This window comes from Diuraphis noxia, unplaced genomic scaffold, assembly GCF_037042655.1.
Source record: "Diuraphis noxia isolate RWA-SAM2 unplaced genomic scaffold, SU_Dnox_SAM2 contig0005, whole genome shotgun sequence".
Taxonomy (NCBI): Eukaryota; Metazoa; Arthropoda; class Insecta; order Hemiptera; family Aphididae; genus Diuraphis; species Diuraphis noxia.
Genome location: NW_028301715.1, coordinates 11,183,250 through 11,190,824, shown reverse-complemented (window position 1 = coordinate 11,190,824; position 7,575 = coordinate 11,183,250). Strand labels below are relative to the sequence as shown.

Below are 7,575 nucleotides of genomic sequence, written 5' to 3'. Positions count from 1 at the left end.
TGTATTGGTTTTAATAGAATATGTTTTTAAATGTACACTACCTACTGTGTACAGTGTACTTTACCCATATTAATTTAAACACAATATTTTGAAAAATACCGGCTTACCATATACTTAGTCACACGGTACAAAGACTAATAAAAAAAATAAAAAATAAATATCTTACAAGATTTACCTCGATCGATTAAGATTGAAAACGGCGCTGAAAACAAGTCTGAAATTTAGAACTCGCAAAAGTAGGTAGGTGGTAACAAAAAATAATTTATGATCATAATAAGGTTGTAGAATATGTTGATGTGGATGAGAACACTGGAAGCTACCTATATATTGTTAGGTAAAAGATGATAATGATAAAAGAAAAAATAACCATTCAATATGGCACAAGAAATAATAATCTGATAGGTTGCATGTCAAGAACCAAAAGAAACATTTAGAAAAAAATGTAAAGTTGGAAAAATCAACGAAGACTGCAGCTGCAGTCTGTAAACTCTAGATGCTGAAATCAATATACTATGTACAATAATAAGTTTATTAAAGTACAATTATAAGAAGTCAAAGGTTTATCAAAGTTAAAAAAAAATCAACTTGAGTTAAATTAAAGAAAAGGAAAGCCCTGGCGCCCGCAGACAAATTAATTAAAAAAAAAAAATCTATTGGTTACAAACTGCAGTCTTCAATGTGTTCCTGCTATATATATAATGTTATTGGTTTTACAATTATGTATGTTTCTTTTTCTTTTCCTTTTTATTTTTCATTCTGTAAACACTTTTTCTCCCTCTAAACTTGTTCAAAAGTATCAAGTGTAGCATCTTTTCTGAAAGGTAATGTTCTTGAGCTGGTACTTTAGAGAGGTCATTTTTCGATTTTCGAAATGGTACTGGAAATAAAAGCGGTTAAAGGAGAAAAAACGTACGATTTCACGATTTTATAATATAAATAATTACGGACGACTTTTTTTTTGAAATTATAACAATATATATAATTAATATAGAATAACGTATCCTAGACTGATAAACCGTCTCCACTCAGAATCGTTTTTCGTATACAATGATATTCGATAATTGAATTCAAATTTAATGTAGAAAACCTACCAGAAATATTGTTTCAAATAATAAATAATAAGAGATTTTTTTTGTTGTATTTTAGATTTTGTTCCTTGCGGTTAGCCATTCTTGAGCTATTTATATACATTTTAATTTCGGGAGTTTTTTTGTTGTAATTCGGTTAAAAACATATTTGTAAAAAACTTAAAATTTGGTTTATTTACTTAATATATTATCCTTACCTAGACATGGTAAAATTTTCAAAACAATTTGAGTGACTTGATTTTTCTTTTTAAATCTAAGATTTGAAAATTTTTAATAATCTATAATATATCCTGGACCATCTCCGCTCAGAATCGTTTTTCGTATACAATGATATAATATTATTGGATTCAAATTTAATTCCATCCATATTACAATAACCCACTAGCAGAGCGACATCCATGATTTACCCGCTTTTTTCAAACTTTTTCTACTTGCATTTGCATTTACCTGCAGTTGCCAGGGCTTTCCTTTTTGATTTTTTTTCAATAATTCAACTCCACTTGATATTTTCGTATACATTTTTTTAACTTAATTCTTTTGACCGTCCATTAATTACTTAAATACTGTAAATATTTGTTCATTTCAGATTACTAATAATTTTGAGTATACATATATTGCAGTCTTCAGTGTATTACTACTGTAGAATATTTTCAAATTTTTTTTGATCACTTATGACTTGAATAGTTATTGGTTTTTATATAGGAAAAATACAATCAAGATTAAATAATATGCTACCAGAAATAACTTTGAAATTGAACATTCATCATTATTTCTGTTAGAAAAGTGTCATCATACACAAAAATTAAAATATATACAGTTCATGGTAAAATAAATAGTATAATTCAAACTTGTGTATGATAATTATACTCCCCCCCCCCCAATACAACTAAGTTAAAAACGCCACTGACTTAAACGACTTATAATACGTAGATATATCACTGACAATTTTGATTTAAATAAAAAAAGGAAAACCCTTCCCCAACAAACAAAAAATACCTCCATTCATCATAATATACCATAATATGGCATTAACTTATATTTAATTTTAAATTTATTTATGACGTGAATATTCATCACAAAAGAAAACTGATAGATTTTCAATTGAACAATTTAATTACAATGTTGTTTTTTTAATATATTCCAACGAAGCCACAAATATGTTTACATCAAAATTAATTGTCTCACGACAAGACGACATTATCACAGTCCCTAAAATTATGTGTAGTACAAAAAATTCATTATTCATTGTGCATTTGTGCAGTACGAAATTTATAAGTGTGTTATTCACATTAAACCTTTATAATAATATATTCTATATGCTTTACGCAGTACGCACACCGTTATCCTTAACAGTTTACAAACGTCATATTACATGCATGACTACCTACATGAGTATGAGTAACTAAGATATATGTTATGAAACTCCTATTCTAAAAATAATATATTATTTATAATTGTAATATTCTTTTTCATATATTAATTGAAATCTGCAAACAAACATTGAAACTTGCAAACTGATATAATTGTATATAGGTACGCATACAATGCGATTAGCAAAAATACTTTATTTTAAGCATCTATGCATCTACTATTGTGTACTGAAAGTTTTGAGTTTTTCAATTAGGTATACATATATGCCATATTATAAGTAAAATGTGATAAACGTATATTACGTAAAATAAACCGTTTTTATAGGTCTATGCAGAAAACTTACGTTTCTAAGTTTCTAACGTGTTTTCGACAATTTTTTTCAATCTAGTATACCCACGCCTCAAAGTATTTAATACTTACCTATATAGTATATACCAATATGATATAGTATGATCTAATCGTAAAAGTTTAGGTTTAAGTGGAAACTAGTAATTGTTTTGCAGTGTGGGTGTAACTGGTGTGAGTACCTATAAATAAATGCCACCGTGGTAATGTAACACATACATAACGAGAATCGTAGATACCTATGATATATTGTACCTATAATATTTATGAATCTGTAAATATATATACATTTTTTTTTTTAAACTGTCTTTTCATAAATATATGTATAACAGTGATCAACACCGCACCTAATGTACAGCAGAGCGGTACCCACTATACCTCGCTTTTTGATGATATATATATAATTTTTTCTTTTTTAATTTGCTTTTCATTTACATAATATTAAATTAATGTATTCATATTTTTTAGTCGATATAACTGCAAACGGAATTTGCTATACCGAAGAATTTTGTTATGAGGAGCCACCTGTGCAGTGGAAAATTGTTAAAAAGTCGAAGAAAATCAATAGGTAAGAAACAAAATATTTATTCAAACAATGTAAGTTTATTTTATAAACACTTTTAATAAAAAACTAAAATACTAATAAATTATTGTATTATTTTTAGAAAGTTATGCAGTATATTGCACTTGTAATTTACGAGTTGTATGAAATGGGACATCAAGTCATACAATGGGATCTTCTAACACATACTTAAAAAAACAAAATCCATATCCAATGTTAACGTCAGATACTATTTAATATATTTCAATATCCAAATTCAAAACTATTTACAATATAAAAATAAAGAAAAATTCTCAAATTCAATTATACATCCAAAAATGTTAACAAAATAATTTACTTCTCAATTTTTCGGACAATAAAATGACAATAATTAAAAACCATAAACATATTACTAAATCACAGGGCTTGCATTTGAAAAAAAAATTTTGTTTTACGTTATTTACAATCAAAACGTTATACAAATTTTGAGTTTATCGTTGTTCAAAATTTAAACATTATTCAACTTTTGTGTTTATCGTTATTCATAATTAAAACGTTATAAAATTTTTGCGTTTATCGTTATTTAAAATTTAAAAGCATTTAGATACCTGTTTTAAAAATACACAGGCCGCAATTTAAAAGTATATGACTATGACCTTTTTTTGGGGACATAATTTCTCTATTCTGAGTTTTAAGTAGGTATTGTATAATTTAATTAAATGGGTTAGATAACCAAATTACATATTATTTACAAAATATAGAGTACCTACAGTGATACAGATTAAATTATAATATATAGTTCGTAAAGAAATGGAAACAAAATAAATGATAAAACAGTATGATAATAATTAATCTTAAGAGTAATAAATAATAATGTATTATTGAATTTAATAAATTGCCTAGGCTCTAAGGGCTTTATAATAAAATAATAAATATAAAAAAAATCATGATTATTATTTTGAAATTTTGAATGTATTATTCATTAGGTTTTTAAATGTTAAAATTATTTAGTAAGTTTTACAATATTGTGCTTAAGAATATCATTTAAGCAGGAATTTATGTTTCAAACATATTTTACTCTGATTGTTTTGACATACCTTGTCAACATTTATTTTATACCTTTCTACAATTGACAAAATAATCAGCATCTAAAATTTATGTTGTTAAAATAAAAATAATATGTATAGGCAATATAAAAGTATGTACATAGTTAATATACTATAGAGTGTAGAAAACATAGTATAATTTATACTATCTAAATTATACTTATTACTATATTACCATTATTAAATAGTACATTCACAAATAACAAAATCAATAGCTATGTCTAATATCAATATGTAATATATTCATGAATACACTCAAAAACAAAATAATTTATACATTTTATATGAGTATATTTATATGTTTATACTTTATTACTTTATATTACACCTATACTAGCACCAGTGAACTCAATTAGAAATCACTTCGTTCAGAATTTAAAACAGTGACCAAATATTATTAGGTATATACCTATACAAAAGAATACATTATAATATCAATTTCTATGATATTATAGATTGTTAAAAACAATAATTAAATAAGATAGATTTGTATTATAATAGTTTATAATATTATATTTTCTGATATAATGCAATGCATGTTACATTATTTCTAATTAAATACCTACATGACAAGTTGTGTAACTGTTGATATTAAAATTAAAATTGTGAACAATATATTAACATCAACCTATAGTAGTAATTTAATACCTTTTTATAGATTTTGGTATTAATCATTCATAATGTAATATGCAATATATATGTAAGTAAGTAGTTATATAGGTATATAGTAGGTATGTTAAATATTCAAAATTACATTTATGTTACCTATACAATATGTAAAACTCAAATCACAATTAGTAACACCCTGCCTACTTTTGTACCTTTATTGTAGTATTATCTAATAAGTTTACTCTGACCTTCAAAATATGTGATTTAAGGTTTTTTATAAATTTATAAACAGGTTAACAGAAGTACTTATTTATTATATTTTGTGGTATTTATTTCCATGGTTTTATCTTTTATGTCATTCTTTGAGTAGGTACCCACACTTATTTTTATACAATTTTATTTATTTTATTTTATAATTTTACATAATTTACTGTTATAACTTGGAATCAGGTTTGGTGAAACATTGAAACATTTAGGGGTTGGTGAGTATACTGGATGTTAAATTTGAGAGCAAAGAAAAATTAAAATGCTCCCAAGTGATTAAAATCTATTTATCAGTGATTGTTTCTAGTTAAGTATTTTTTTTTTGGTGTTGATAGCATATTAAACAATTATTTAAAACCTAATGTCAGCAACATGGACATATAATTTATACTATTTAGGTATATATACATTATACATATATGATTTGCACTTTGCAGTTAGGCATAAAAGTTACAGACAAGAAATACTAACAGTATAGCTTTGCATTAATTATACATATAACCTTTTTATTTTTTATTATTATTGAAAATAATAATTTTGGGTGGCATATTTTATTCAACTGGCAGTTCCATTTAAAATTCTCCATTTGCATATATATATAAATGCTCAAGTTAACAAAAAACAAAAATTAAATTGCTGTTTCTTACCAGCTTATATTTGTGTTAATTTTTTTAAGAAAAAAACAATTTTTTTAAAAATTAATTATCAATACAAATTATTTATACAATGTTTATGAGTATAAAAGCTCTTTTAAGCAAACTTGTGATAGAGATAGACAAGTAAAACAACATTGATTATTCTAAAATAAACGAATAAGAAAAACTATAGATAGATACATTAAATTAAAATACAAGGACAGATATTATTGATTAAAAATTGAAAACAATATATTTTTGCAAAGGTTAGGTATAATATATACCTACAATAAAATATTATTATATACCTACTAATTAATATATTATGTATAATTTGTTTTAGGGTATAATGTATGTAAAATAATATACAATATTAACTAGGTACCGCAGTATCACCATGCAATGAATTTAAAAAAAAATGATTATGATAACGCTTATCGGTATAAATTCGGCTTTAATAAGTTTCGGCTGAAATACTGTCGTCTGTAATATTAATGTAACACAAAAAAAAAAAAACAAAAATAAAAACACACATCCTTGTAAAATCAATACATTCATCTAAAAGAATTCAGTATCCACTACCATATTATGGTTGGCAGGCAAGATATCAATAGTGAAACTGACTATTGCAACAGACATGTCTGACATAAAATTTTTATACATATAAAAAACCATGCAATAACTCATTTAGTCCGCAATGCGTATTCCGGGTTTTCTTATCACTTAAATTAAAATTTTTTTATTGCTATAATTAAACATAATATACAAATTCGACATCTAAAATAACCGAAAGAAACAGAAAAAAAAAAGCTAAAACAAATTGGTTTATTTGGAATAAGAATGGCGTGAGTCTAATTTATATATATAAAAATTAAATTTCTATCTCCTATCCTATATATATATATAAATTTAAAAAAAATAATTAAAATAATACCAAGGTACCAACTTTATTTCGTTATACATAATTTTAATTTAAAGTTATGCATTAGGTATTTCAGTATAGTTATCTCATTTTATTATTGCCCGATGCCCTGCAATGAACAGATTGTATACAAGGGCATCGTTGATACAAAAGTACTATTATAATATATACTAATATACTATATATATAATAGGTATCTATGGATTTCTCTTATTGATTTAGTACAATATAATCCATGGCGATTGTCAAAGTCGTTGCGGAGGACGCAGTCTATTAAAGATTCTAACATTTCAATTAGACAGCAAAGTAGACATGAACGAAAAACGTCATGTTTTCCGTTCAATCTTTTTTTTCATAAATCACATTATTTTTAGACTTCAATTCAGCGGTATCTGATGCGTTTTCAATTTCAGCGTCGGAGTGCATACACGTCGCGGACTCTAACAAAGCCCAAAATAATTGATATTTAAGGTAAGTTTGATTTGCGGCTTAATATTATAAAATAATTGAGGTATACGTTCGTACACTTTTACAATGGTGATGTTTGCAAAGAGTTCTTCACCTATGCATTTGAAACTAAAAACTACAATAGGTACTTTAAACATACTTTAGGTATATTGCGACTATTTCAAATATAATAAAATATTCCCTTGAACCCAAAAAGTCAGACTTATTATGGTCTTTTACAATTTTT

General features: G+C 25.2%; 2 long non-coding RNA genes across 3 annotated transcripts in view; both read left to right on the top strand.

Annotated features, from left to right (window-relative positions):
- The first annotated feature begins 2,290 nt into the window (after positions 1 to 2,290).
- LOC149054895 (uncharacterized) lies at positions 2,291 to 3,763 on the top strand. Its single transcript, XR_016191906.1, has 3 exons — positions 2,291 to 2,480; positions 3,273 to 3,372; positions 3,470 to 3,763. It is a non-coding gene; the product is annotated as an uncharacterized LOC149054895 (long non-coding RNA).
- A 2,784-nt stretch (positions 3,764 to 6,547) lies between these two features.
- The window catches only part of LOC149054893 (uncharacterized), a 113,778-nt gene continuing 112,750 nt past the window's right edge, over positions 6,548 to 7,575 (top strand). The window contains exons 1-3 of one of the 2 annotated variants that reach the window (XR_016191972.1): positions 6,548 to 6,804; positions 7,075 to 7,187; positions 7,256 to 7,352. This is a non-coding gene — a long non-coding RNA (uncharacterized LOC149054893). Of the gene's footprint in view, positions 6,805 to 6,996; positions 7,188 to 7,255; positions 7,353 to 7,575 lie in introns of those variants that run through there. The other variant, XR_016191974.1, reaches the window with a different exon arrangement.